This window comes from Alosa alosa, chromosome 8 (genome assembly GCF_017589495.1).
Source record: "Alosa alosa isolate M-15738 ecotype Scorff River chromosome 8, AALO_Geno_1.1, whole genome shotgun sequence".
Classification (NCBI taxonomy): Eukaryota; Metazoa; Chordata; class Actinopteri; order Clupeiformes; family Clupeidae; genus Alosa; species Alosa alosa.
In genome coordinates, this window is record NC_063196.1 from 6,309,998 (window position 1) to 6,324,997 (window position 15,000).

A 15,000-nucleotide genomic window follows, 5' to 3' on the forward strand; every position below is an offset into this window, starting at 1 on the left:
TCGAAATTACGTTTCTCACTATCCCACGGTGAAGACAAGACATATTTGACCAATTTTAAGTCCACAGACAAACATAACATTCAAGTAAACAAAAAAGTAAGTAAATAAGTAAATAAGAGGGCACATATAATAATAATGAAAAAATAAGAGCAGCAAAAAAATAAGACACACACTACATTCAGAAATTCTTACTTTTTTGTCTCCATTGAAGCTCCGATCACAAACGCTTCACACATTGCAAGTTGCTTTACGTACTGCACAATTCTGCTTTCCGTTGCTTTAGTAACCAGATGTTCTAGCTTTCATAGAGAGGCCTCCACTCTCAGTCTGTCTGCCCCTACGCTCAAATCCGGCTTATACAGACTAAAAAAAGCCTGTCCAGTCCACCCCTGTCCACTTGTAACACCTGCATTATTTGCTGGCAGAGGTAATCAAGGTTTTATCTGTCTTTGCGTGGACAGGAGCCACAATGCTGTACATCACAGGGGTCTGGATGAACGGACGGACACTCGCTATTTTTTAAATAGAATCCTATAGGAGAACTCCTGTTTCGTGAAACTGCTTTAGTCCCTTTTAATGAGACTACCTCTGTTATGATCTTTAACATCTGTCCTAGTAAATAATGATCGCTTTTGTGAAGATCTAAAATGAAAAAGTAATAGTCACCTGAGACGGTTCTTTTTCATTGAAGTGAATGAGAATAGGCTATGCTAAGGAAAATGTTCGGTGTTGACGGAGAATTGATATGATTGGCACAGAGAGGTACATGTGACCCAAGCTTAAGCTAGTTAGCCATTACGTTTTTATTAACTAGTTAGAGACACACACACACACACACAGAGAGAGAGAGAGAAAGAAGGGAAAACGGCTATGATTGCTATCTCATCCATATGTATATCTCTGATCCATATCTCTGATCCATATGTATATCTCTGATCCATATGTATATCTCTGATCCATATGTATATCTCTGATACATAATCACAGAGTGGCTAGATAAGATCCCTGGTCAGTAGATGGCCGTTCCCACAGTTCCACTGAGGGCGAGCCTGTGGCCTTCTAGAAGTTGTCAGCGTTAGATGTTCTGTTTCCATTGAGAGTGCTGTAAACACAGAGGAGAGAGTGTAGGTGATGCGACAGTCGCACACGACGGCGGAATTCTGTTAATCGATTTATTACACACACTACTGGCGACGCGATCGACGTGTTCACCCCGTCGTTCCACTTGCCGTATGCGTTGCTCCATTCACTTCAATAGATTCTATTTAATTTTGCTGGTCGCCTGCCATAAAGTGCTGTCGCAACGCCGGCCGTGTGTGTAGGCCTTGTTTGTGTGCATTGTCGTAAAAGACATATGAACTGAATACCTCACCAGTATGTAGCAAAGGCCCTAGGAACTAGGAGTGTTTTCTCCCTCACACATACATATACAGTAGATACATACACATATAACACACACACACACACACACACACACACACACACACACACACACACACACACACACACACACACACACTTTGGTCTCCTTGGTAAGAACTGCGATCTGGTGAGTTCAGTCCTCTTTAATTATCCTGCCACTCCCCCCTGGTTGGGATTGTGATGCAATTTTCTGTTAGGAAGATGGTCTCATCTGTCTTATACACCCTCCATACACACTTCATCATTCTTTCTCACTCGCTCACACACACACACACACACACACACACACACGGGAGAAAATAGTGAGAAGGGAATAGGATCACACATCCATTTGTTTTTATGTTCAATTTAATGACTATAGGACTGTTTGTGTGTGTGTGTGTGGTGTGGTTTATTTAGTCTTAATGGACTTTTTAAATTGGCATGATTGTGTCATTTTTCATTCTGAATATCTCCTCTTATGTCTCTCATCTATCTTACACTTTCCCAGTCTCTAACACCAACACACACACACACACACACACACACACACACACACACACACACACACACACACACACACACACACACACACCCACACTTACACAAACACATCTCACATCATCTCTCTCATTGTCTGTCTCATTCTTGCATTTTTCTTGTTTTCTCTCTCTCACACACACACACAAGCACACACACACTACACTACACAATTAAATGGATATGGGAGATTTTAGTCTCCACAGTTAACAGTTCTCTCATTCTACCCCAGTTCATCTTCTTCAGGAAAGTCAGGCCGCGTACAGACACACCCACGTATATACATCCACATACACACAAGCACACCTTTTGCTGACTTTTCATGCCCTAGAGTATATTGACATTTGAATAGATATACCTGCACACACACAATGACATGCACATACACACACACATAATCACACACACACACACACACACACACACACACACACACACACACACACACACACACACACACACACACACACACATACATCACACACACACACACACACACACACACACACACACATAATCACACACACACACACACACACACACACACACACACACAGTTCTCCCTCCTTCCCCAATCTCCTGCTCTCTCTCCTTTTTCTCTTGTCTGTGTGTCCTCCCCCTCCATCTCATCACCACATCCTGTTTTTATTGCTAGACCTGTGTGTGTGTGTGTGTGTGTGTGTGTGTGTGTGTGTGTGTGTGTGTGTTGTTTGTTAAGAGTGAGGGAGAGATTGGTTGGATAATGACTCTGTGTGGACACGGTTATCACTCCCTTGACTCCTGTGGTCTGTCTACCCCCTAGCTAAATGTGTACACACACACACAAACACACAAACACAATACACAACACATACACACACACACACAGCACACAGCACACACAGCACACATAGCATTTGTGTGCAACCACACACCCACATCCACACACACCACACACACACACACACACACACACACACACACACACACACACACACACACACACACACACACACACACAACCACACACACAGCACTAATGACACGGACAAGCTGCACCATAAAGCGTAAAATGGACCCTTGAGTGAACTGATCTCTTCTAGCAGAGGAGAGGAGGCAGCGAGAGAGAGAGATGGATGGATGAATGAAGAAGGTGGGAGAGAGAGAGAGAGATGGATGGATGAATGAAGAAGGTGGGAGAGAGAGAGAGATGGATGGATGAATGAAGAAGGTGGGAGAGAGAGTGATAGAGTAATGAGATAAGGGAGAGATAAATTAGATGGAAAGACAGAGGGAGTGGTGGAAGGGGAGAGAGAGAGAGGAGAGGAGAGGAGAGGGAAACAGCAAGTCAATGGCCTGCAGCAGGGAGAATCAGTGGAGTGTGAAGACTGTGTGTGCTGCAGAGAGGAGAAAACTGCAGAATAACACACACACACACACACACACACACACACACACACACATACTTGCACACTTCAAAGGAACTGCCAAGCACATGTTCTCACAGACAACTGAGGAAAGCATGACAGACAGACAGATAAACACACTCACACAGAATCTGGAAAGCAGGTAGACACACAGGCACACAGATCAGTAGACAGACTTGACAGAAAGACAGACAGGTAGGCAAATAGACACACACACACACACACACACTGGGAGCACACACACTCCTCTGTGCGTGTGTGCGTGACCCTAGGAGCACACACACACACACACACACACACACACACACACACACACACACACACACACACACTGCTGACGAGAGCTGTTCGACAGATAGCCTGATAGACACACAGATACACATCCTGATAGGCAGACAGACTAGACGAGACAGAAGATTGATGGAGAAATGAGACAGAGACAGACGGATAGACAAACAAACATAGACAGACAGACAGACAGACAGACAGACAGATGGATAGACAGACAGAGAGACAGACAGACTGACAGATGGATAGACAGACAGAGAGACAGACAGATAGACAAACAAACATAGACAGACATACAGATGGATAGACAGACAGACAGACATGAAGAGATAGGATGGCCAGACCTCTGGACAGGCATCCAATGAGTTGAGTAAACAGGCAGTGCAGCAGCTCGGCATACAGCATAGAAGGCCCCCTGCATCTTAACATGACTCACGCAGAGGTCAGCCCATGAGACTGCAGAAAGAGAGAGAGGGGGAGGGGAGAAAGGAGAGATAGAAGGGGCAGAGGTGGAGAACAGTGAGAAGGAGCAGGAGAGGGAAACCGGGAGATGGGGGGATGGACAGAGAGAGAGAGGGAAAGGGGAAGAGAAAGAGAGAAGGAGGGAGAAGGAGAGAGGGGGCAGGGTGGAGAGAATAGTGAGAGAGAGGATGAGAAACAGAAACCAATAGATGGAGGATGGAGAGAGAAAGAGAGAGAGAGAGATGCAATGGTAATGATTGCGGGAAAAGGAGAGTTGAGGAGGGGCAGATGGAGGGAATATGAGGGAGAGGGAGAGGAGAAAAGAAGGATGAAAAGAGAGGGATAAGTGCTGGGGTTAATTTAATGGTCCTACCCCCCCCCCCCACACACACACATACACACACACACAGATGCATTCTGGGTAATGATCTGTGTGGTGCTGTGTGGTAAGGATGGGTGGAGATGGAGTGAGCTGGAAGGGAGAAAAAGAGAGAGGGATAAGAGAACATGAAAAGAGGGATGAAAGAGTGTGTGATTATGGTCTGGCCTCGGTTATAAATCTGCAGGTCATGGGGGGGTGAGCAAGAGATACGACCTTGGAAACAGTGCATCCCCTAGCAACAGACGCCTATGGAAGCATGGAAGCCCTATGGAAAATGCCCAAGCGTTCACACACACACACACACACACACACACACACACACGCACAAACACACTTTGCATTAGCATCACAGTGAAAGAGCATTTTGAGACCAGACCCTTTACACACACACACACACACACACACACACACACTCACTCACTCACTCACTCACTCACTCACTCACTCACTCACTCACTCACTCACACTCTCTCTCTCTCTCTCTCTCACACTCACTCACTCACTCACTCACACTCTCTCTCTCTCTCTCTCTCACTCACTCACTCACTCACTCACTCACTCACTCACTCACTCACTCACACTCAATTCAATTCAATTCAAGAATGCTTTATTGGCATGACAAGCTCACTTATATTGCCAAAGCAGTTATACAATAAATCTGAACACATACATGTCAGTAGATTTTCATAGGAATAAAATAAATAGGTAAAATAAAGTAAAATGTAGTGTATGATGCAGTGTGTGTGTTTGTGTATGTGTGTGTGTCTTGTAGCGATAAAAACCTGTCTGCATGTGTCTGTGTGTGTGTGTCTGTGTGTGTTTTATTTGGTGATATAGGTCACTCATTGTCCCTCAGATTGTGGCATGTTGATACATATTGGGCAGCAAGATATGCTTTATCTCCTTCTCCTAATAATATCTTTAATTTTGATATGTCATTAAGTTCATTAAAATTAGGAATTTCTTAGTTAAATTTGTTGAAGAAAAGGTTTCTTGTTTGATTGAAGGATGTACATTGTAGGAGGAAATGCATCTCTGTCTCGACCTCACCTGTCATGCAGTAACCACATATTCTGTGTTCTTTTGGTTGCCATGATTTTCTGAGTCTTCCTTTTTCGATTTCCAATTTGTGGTCACTTAGCCTGTATTTGGTTAGGGTCAGTCTCTGTTTTCTATCTCTGACAGTATTAAGATATTCTGCTATTTTATATTCTCGGTTTAGGGACAGATAGCATTGTAATCTACTTTGATTTTTAGTTTCTTCTTTCCAATATTCCAAATAGGCTACTTTACATTGTTTCATAATTTGGTTTACTCTGATTGGTTTTTGGAAAACAGTGTTGTTGTGAGACTGATCAGAGTGGGTGTGTGGTAAGGCAGTTAGTCTCTGCAACAACTGGTGCACTCTCTCTCTCTCTCTCTCTCTCTCTCTCTCTCTCTCTCTCTCTCTCACACACACATTTTGCATTAGCATTCTATCAGAGTGCAAGATCATTTTATGACCAGAACCTTCCTATCAAAGACCTCGGTGTCCTTTGCGGTCCTCTTAAAGGCTAACTGGTATTGACGTTGGTGTGCGGTGGAGCCAGAGTCCCAGACATGACGTCTGACCGAGCGCAGCCGAACATAGCGGTCATCATCCATCACTGAAGACCAATCAGGTTAAGGGAAACCCTATACTGTTTATCAAACAGCGAGCGCCACTCCCCACTGATCTCGGATCAGCAGATTCAGACCGCGCGCAGTTACATCACCATACCCATGGTCTCTGGACAACCCATTGGTCCACTCTGCGGTCCGTTCTTTGGTCCATTCTCATGTTGTTTGTATGTTTTCTGTTAGTATATAAGTATAAGTATATACTCTTTTGATCCCGTGAGGGAAATTTGTGAATAACAAAATAACGCAATTAGCCATTTACAGTTCCCGCGACAGGCAGGCAGGTTTGCGCTTTTACATCATTGCGTCCTGTTTGTACATACCTCGCAATGATTTTACACGCACGTTGCGAAACAAATACGCCTGAAGTGGGTGCAAAAGCGTTCGTACATCTGGCCCACAGTGAGGTGAAGCATACACTAACCGGGGAGCAGTGAGCTGCCTGCTACAGCGTCGCTCAGGGAGCAGTGAGGGGTTAGGTGCTCAAGGGCACTTCAGCCGTGGATGTGGGCATGGGAGAGCAGTGCTCAACCACTTCCTCCGCCCACATTTTTCCTACTGGGTAGTATTTTTCGGGCAACCCTTCGGTTCCAAGCCCGAAGCCCTAACCAGTAGGCCACGGCTGCCCCTGTTCTGTCTCTTTTCTGTGTCATTCCCTTGCCTATGCCTCTTTCTCTCTTTCTCTAGCACTCTCTCTGTCCCTCTCTCTCTCACCCAGATTGATGTGCACCTTGTTCCCCAGATTGAATTCCTCTCTACCTCTTTTTCATCCCACTCTCTCTCTATCTTTAGTCTCCCTCTCTTCTCCTCCTCTCCTGTCCCCTTATCATCTAATGGTCCATGTCCTCCATCGTATCACCTTAAATCACGCATGTGCCCTTCTAATAGTAGAACCTGACATTGTCACCCAATTCCCATAAGACCCCCCCCTCTCTCTCTCTCACTCTCTCTCACTCTCTTTTCTCAGGTCTTTTTTCTCTTCTTTCATTTTACTTCTTTCTCTCTCTCTCTCTCTCTCCATTGCTTTCTTATCATCCCCTCTCTCGTTCTCTCGTTCTCTCGCTGGAGAAAATTTGAGATGTTGACAGAGGCAATGAAGTGTGTGTTTGTCTAAGGGTGTATGTGTGTGTCACTGTGTGTGTCAGAGAGAGAGAGAGAGAGAGAGAGAGAGAGAGAGAGAGAGAATTGAATTTTCAAAAACTCTTTATTACAATCTTAAAAATACATCAAGATCAACTTGACACTATACTCAAAAAGTAAAAGTTAGGAAAGTTAAATAAAGTAATGTGCAATCTGTAGCTTATCATTCTCAACAATACACATCACGCTATTGTAGCACCATTTTTCCTCAAAAACATCAAGAATCTTCATAGATTTATAAAAATGAAAATCAATCAACATACGACACCTTACAAGAATAGAAAACACCATTAGGATATCAACATCTACATCCTGCTCAACTTTCCTTTTACGACTAACATATATCGCCATCTTTGCTTGCCCAAGCAGAAAGTTTAGGAGCTGACACTTGAAGCGATGCTTTTGTACATATTTAAAACCAAAATGAAAATCTCCGAAGAGAAACTTTCATCAAACTTAAAGAAAAGTGCCATCAAAACAGCAAAAAGAGGTCTGAGCCTCTGGCAGTGCATAAAGGCATGGAATACAGTCTCCCTTACAGAACAAAAAGGGCACCCCTGATCAACCATTGGATTTAAAACAGAAATAAAAGCATTCACTGCTATTGCACCATGCAGAATCATGCCATTGTAGATCGCCAGCTTTTTTAGTTAATGGTGACTTGTACAACGCATACGCCATTGTGGTTTGACATCATTTTCAACCTGCAACACTTCGCCCAGGGTGTATCCACCCTCTTGTCCAGAGACCTTTTATTTAGGAGAGAACACACAGTTTGTACAATGATTTACTAGTTGCAGCTGTAGGACCCAGGAAAACTAAACTATCTGGGAGTAAGAAGCAACCAGTGCAACCTGTTAAATCTGGAAGTAGAGTAAGTCTGGGAAAGGGGTCATGGCAGTCAGGACTACACTCCCCCCCAAAATAATCTCCAAGCAATTGCATCTCCTCCCCAGTTAGGAGAGACCGCCATTTCCCAAGTAGCTGATCAACTATCCTAATGGACTTCACACCTAAGTGCTGAGCTAAAGTATGGCTATTACTGATATCAGGACCAGCAAACTCTACTAGATCCCCAAGGGTTGTAACTCCAGAGCTGATAAGCTTAGAAGTAGGTACCAGGGACAAGTCCTGACTCACATCAAGAACCGAACCATGAATCAGAGGCTCCTTTAACAACCAGAATAATGAGCTTGTCTGTCGTGGGCGTTGAATTATAAACAGAGACCAGACTTTGAACAGATTCTTATAAAATGCAGGAAGTAAATTAAAATTCATTCTATTTGGATTAAACCAGAACAAAGACCTATCTAAGCCCAACCCTTCAAAAAGTTGTAAAATACAACAGGCTGCAGCTTTCCAGCTTGAGTCCAGTGATCCTGTGAGAAGACGCTGTACAAACTGCAGACGGAAGGCAGCAGTTCGACTCTGTAGATGAATAAGTCCATGTCCACCATCCTCCTTAGGCAGATATAAAACACTCTGAGGTACCCAGTGTAGATTGTCCCAGAAAAAATCAACCAGGACTGACTGAATCTTGGTAGCAGGTTTGAAGGAGGATCCACACAAGCCAGCCGATGCCAAAGAGAGGATGCAACCAGGTTGTTAATAATGAGAACACGCCCCCTGTACGAAGTAATACTGAAAAGAAATTTCCATTTCTCTAGACGACCTTTAACTTTTTCAATTACCCCATCAAAATTCTTTTGAATAAAAGCATCATCACCTAAGAAAACACCCAGGTATTTAAAACCACCCCTATTCCAAACTAAGCCATCAGGCAGACCAGGTTCGCCACTCACCCAACTCCCAACCAGCAAGGCTATGCTTTTTGACCAATTTACCTTTGCTGAAGAAACAACCTTAAATTCATTGCAAATTTTAAAAGCGTGTCAAGATCTCTCTGGCCATTAACAAGGACAGCCACATCGTCAGCATAAGCTGACAATTTAAAAACATCATCACAGTTAGGGATTTTCACTCCAACAATCTCCTTCCTCAACCTTACAAGGAAAGGTTCAATAGCCAGACTATACAGCATGCCCGACAAGGGACATCCTTGACGGACACCTCTGTATACCTTAAAAGGAGCGCACAAGTCACCATTAACCTTGAGAATACTTTCAATGTCACAATACAATGCTTTGATCATTCGAATAAAATTGGGGCTGAAACCAAAGGCTGACAAGGTATTCCACAAATAATTATGCTCAACCCTATCAAAAGCCTTTTCTTGGTCAATTGAAACCACACCAAAATCCAGATTGAAGTATTTGCCAATATAGAAGACATCTCTGATGAAGGAAACATTGTTGTGAATCAATCTGCCTGGCACACAGTAGGTCTGGTCAGGGTGGATTACCTGCTCCAAAACCTCCCCAAGTCTATTTGCTAAAACTTTAGACAGCAGTTTGTATTCAGAGCAGAGGACTGACACCGGCCTCCAGGACCTTATATCTGTCAGGTCTCCCTTTTTTGGCAGTAAAGTGAGCACTGCTCTACGGCAGCTCAGTGGCAGCACCCCCTCTGGTGATGCTGTCTCTCAGAACAGCAAGCACATCTGTGCCCAACTCTGGCCAAAAGGACTTATAAAAGTCTACTGGCAGGCCATCCACCCCAGGTGCTTTGCCACTCTCCATACTGTGGAGGGCTCTCTCCAGCTCCTCTAGGGTCAACACCCTTCCAAGGGCTGTGTTTGCCTCTTCAGATACCTTAGGTAGGTCACAAAGAAAAGCCTTGTCAGTCGCCTGATCTTGTGGATTTTCACTGTTATAAAGCTCCTTATAAAATGTGTACTGCTCTATTGCGTATTTCTGGAGAATTAGAAAGGATTCTCCCATCTTCAGACCTCAAAGCATGAATGAACTTCCTCTGTCCACTCTTTACCTCCAAGTTAAAAAAGAATTTTGATGGTACATCCATCAGCTCCACACTCTGGAAGCGGGACCTGACCAGAGCTCCCTGTGCCCTCAAACCTAAAAAGTCAGCCAATGTTTTCTTTTTTGAGTTAAGAATTTCAGTGGGTGCCTGATCACCCGTTTGTTCTGCCAGATTTTGAAGTTCGATTATTTCCTCCTCTATTTTTTTCATTGAGAGTGTTATGTTCCTTGTGACATTGGCTGTATACTCCTGGCAGAGTTGTTTTATTTGTACCTTGGCACAATCCCACCATTGCTGCAAAGACTTATAACAGGATTTCGTGGTTCTAAATTCCTTCCAGAAAAAAAGGAAGACTTCTCTAAAATGGCCATCAGCCAACAAATTGGTATTAAAGTGCCAGTAGGCACTTTTTGGTTTTACAAAATCTAGAAATAAAGAACAGAAAACCAAACTATGGTCAGAAAAGCCAACTGGAATTATTGAACATTTCCTGAATAGACTACGCTGATGTTTGAAACCATAAAACCTGTCAAGTCTTGCAAGAGACAAACAATTATTATATGAGTGTGCCCAAGTATATTGCTTCTGTTCACCATGAAAGTTCCTCCAAATATCACTAAGATCATTGGACTTCATAATCTCTACAAGCCGTCTACGAGAGGGCATGTGCGGCTCGACATGATTTCTGTCAAAATTTTGTGCAGTACAATTGAAATCTCCTCCAAGGATAAGAATATCCTCTGAACAGCAATTTTTATAACATTTCCAATAGTATTTAAAACAGCATTCTATCTGTTGCCAGTGTAGGAGCATAAATGCAAATAAACACAAAAAAAACGATTTTCAAACTGGGCTCTGACCTTTAAAAGTCTTCCCTCTATAACTTCATCAACATCAAAAGTGATGGGAATAAAGGACTTAGAAAACAGAACTGCAACCCCACCACTAGTAGAAGTACCATGACTAAGTATGGACAGACCATCAAACTCCTGAGCCCAAGCAGCTGCATTAGACGCATCACTGTGCGTTTCTTGCATAAAGAGAACATCAAACTTATTCTGTCTGATTGTTTCAAACACAGAGAGCCTCTTAATTTTTTCTCTTGCGCCATTTACATTTAAAGAAGCAACACGAAATTCACCCATCATTATAAAGAAAAAAATAAAAAAATAAATATAGACATATGCAATCAGCCATCCTAGGACACAAAGTGGAAATTGTTTTTAACATTTGTCATCGTTGGCATTCAGTAGAACATTGAGTTTTGTGAGAATCTTTTTTAGACGAAATCCTTCTTGATCAGTGATGCTACCATCACGCATAAATGCTCGTGATTTGTTCATAAACTGTTCAATGTCAGGAAAAAATTCGTCTACCCGGACCTTCCTAGAATGTTTTGTGTCCTTAAGGAATTTCTTTATATCCTCCACTCTATAATTGCGAGTGCGATAGCCGCTTAGTCGCAAGCTGCAGGTTACACTACAGTCAGAAAGATCACTTTCACTCTCATTATCAGTCAATTCTATATGAGCGCGTCCCCCTTTATTCTGTATAATGCGCTTTTTTTCCTTTATTCGACGGTGCTTTAAACACATTATTGTCCTCCTCCAACACGGAGGTTTCCATGTCTTCCATAGCGACGGAAACCTCCCCATTAATGGCATCATCATTGCTCCCCTGACAGTTCTGAGAATCAGTGATAGTCTCGCCCAAAAGTGCGGAAAGATCCTCCCCATCAGCCGATCTAACATCGTGATTTTCCCCGTGCCCTTGGACTGAATTTAACGTTAAATCAGGAGTTTGGCTCTCCGGCCCACTAGCAGAGGCAGCAGCCTCCTCCTCATTATTTGCACCAAAGTTAACATTAGGTTCGTTGTTGGTCTCTTTAGACGTTCCCTCTGCCACATCACCCCTAGATTCATTGCTATTTTCACTGTTTCCACTATTATTCGTGTCATCCTTTTTATCAGGACACGCGCGCACGAGATGCCCCGATTGTCCACAACCAAAACATTTCATAACGCTAGTTGTTGCATAAATCGCATAATTAAAGTTATCCACAGTCACATTAATTGTCAAGTCCAATTCATCATTGTTATTCTTAAGGATCATGTACACGAAACGCCTGAAGGACCGCGATATGTTTCAACAACGGAGATTTACTCGCAATCGGAATTTTTTTAATTGTTGAGACCACTTTGCCATAGCGCGACAGTGTTTGTCCTAGAATCTCATCAGAAATGAATGGGGGGACATTAGACAAAATGACTTTCTTGGAAGGCGTAGAAAGAGGGGCAACAGAGGTAAAAACGCCATCTATCACCACGCCATTCTCCGTCAGCTGATTGGCAAACTCAATTGATTTTAAGAAAAGCACAATCGCGTTGTTCATGCGAGATGCTGATACGATATTCTCATGACCAACAATTTCTCCGGCAGCCAAACTACAATCCTCAACACTGGCTGCCGATGCTATTTTAACAGCATGACGCCGAGTTAGTTGACCAAAAATCTCTGCCATGATTCCAGCACCAGACTGGAGGCAGTCGCTTTAGGGGAAAACCCCCTGTTTATTGCCAGAAAACTAAACCAAGCAAAAATCTTTAGTACTCCAGCAGAAAGTAATAGATAGAAAGAAAGAAAATAGAAGTAAAGTGAGAAATAGAGATTTAAACACAACACTCGTTCGCGGTACAGCGACCGAAACACCGTCCACTCACCACTGACTCCGCCCACTCACACCAACCATGCGCACAGAGAGCACAGAGAGAGAGAGAGAGAGAGAGAGAGAACCATAGCAGTAAACATAAAGGTAAAGAGAAGAGCCACATGATTAATTGCACTGAGCCCAGGAACAGCAGTCATGTGACAGCAGAATGGCTAAAACACACTCACGGTGCTTCATGCTTGCTTGACCTTGTAGAAAAGTTTCCCAAACAAAGTTTCTTCAAAGAACTCTCCAAGCCCACTCTTTCTCGCTGCGTTTTCCTCATCTCCCTTGGCCCAAATGGCAGCACTTTCACGCTCCATCGGTTTAAAGTGTGTGTGTGTGTGTGTGTAATGCTGGGTTTGAGCTATTGTACTCCCCCTCTCTTTTCTTTTTGTCATTTTCTTCTGTCTGTCTCCCTTTCTCTCTACTCTGAACAACTCTTTAACTTTCATTCCGCTCTTTTGCTCTCTTCTAAGCAATTCTTTAAAACTTTCTTCTCTCTCTCTCTCCCCCTCTCCCTCTCTGTGTCTCTTTCTCCCTCTATCTCTCTCCTCTCTAAACATCTCTTTCACTTTCTGTCCTCATCCCTCCATCTGATGGTTGTCTTGGTTATCAGGGAACTGGCTAATGGGGACTGGATAATCGGCAGGAGTGGCGAGTGGCTGGTTGGTCATTCCAGAGAGAGAGAGGGATGAGAGAGAGAGAGAGAGAGAGAGAGAGAGAGAGAGAGAGAGAGAGTGTTTTTTTGCTGCAAAGTCTACACTAGGCTACTTTGAACTGAACTGAGAAAGTAAAGGGAGCCAGAGAGAAAGAGAGTAAAAAAGAGAGATGACATAAGGATGTCTACATTCCATTCACCTCCCCTCAGAATGGAGTGATGATCTTTCTCTCCTCCGCCCACTCATCACTTTATGTTTTTCTCCTCTCACTTCCCATCAGACACCGCTGTTTGCTTTCCCTCCCCCTCCTCCTCCTCCTCTTCCTCCTCGTCCTCCTCCTCCCCTTGACCATCGCTGTTCTCATCCTCTCATCTCTCTGGTCCGTTTGGCAGCTGCTGGCCTCTCCCTTCTGGCACTGAAATGCCAGTGGCTGATGTCCAGTGCGTGGAGTGGACCCAAGAAGAGTAGCACTCCCAGACACACAAACTGCATTAATATTTGACTCATGGAGATGGAGAGAGGGGAAGGGAGATGAGGAAGAGAGAAAGAGGGAGAGAGGGATAGAGAGGGAGAGAAGGACCGAAATACGACACTGAACATCCGTAAGTGCTAAGAGCAGTTAGTGTTGTGTCTGCTGTGTTAGAGTGACGCTAAGGAGAGAGTTTTAAGGAGAGGATGGATGGCCATGAGGACAGTTATGGGCATTACAGAGATAATGGTGCTTACTGCGATGGTCTGGGGAAGGCTTTTAGTGTAACACCAGTGACAGGAAGTAGTCTTGTGACCACTCCCTCAGACTCAGGCAAGGGATGGGCAGAGAAGGAAAAGAGAGGAGAAGGAAAGATGGGAAGAGAAATGCATAGAAAGAGAGAGAAGGACATGGGATGGGTGGAGGTTCATAAATAGAAAGGATAGATGAGATCCATCAGCAGGAGCGGAAGAGGCTTTAAACTCAACTGCTTCCGAGAGAGAGAGAGAGAGAGAGAGAGAGAGAGAGAGAGAGAGAGAGAGAGAGAGAGAGAGAGAGAGAGAGAGAGAGAGAGAGAGAGAGAGAGAGAGAGAGAGAGAGAGAGAGAGAGAGAGAGAGAGAGACATAGACATATACATTTGGAACCTATTTTCTTTTTGGAAAGGTTGATGATGTTTCCTCTCATTTCCCCATTTACTTTCCTTTGTCTCTTTGGAACTTGAGAAAGTGTGTGTGTGTGTGTGTGTGTGTGTGTGTGTGTTTGTGACTCCATTAGTGTGTCCCTCAGATTTGCACTCTGCGGTCCTGACCACAGTCTGTGCTGAGGGGACACCAGGACACGGCAGATTAATGACACATCTTCTCTCTGTCCACCCTTTCACACTCGCTGTCTCTCTATCTCTCTCTCTCTCTCTCTCTCACACACACACACACACACACACACACACACACACTCACGTACATAAGGTCACACTCACGTACATAAGTACACACTCACGTACATA

At 43.8% G+C, this 15,000-nt stretch overlaps 1 protein-coding gene across 1 annotated transcript in view; it reads left to right on the top strand.

Annotated features, from left to right (window-relative positions):
- wasf1 (WASP family member 1) overlaps window positions 1-15,000 on the top strand; it is a 57,899-nt gene that overhangs the window by 28,892 nt on the left and 14,007 nt on the right.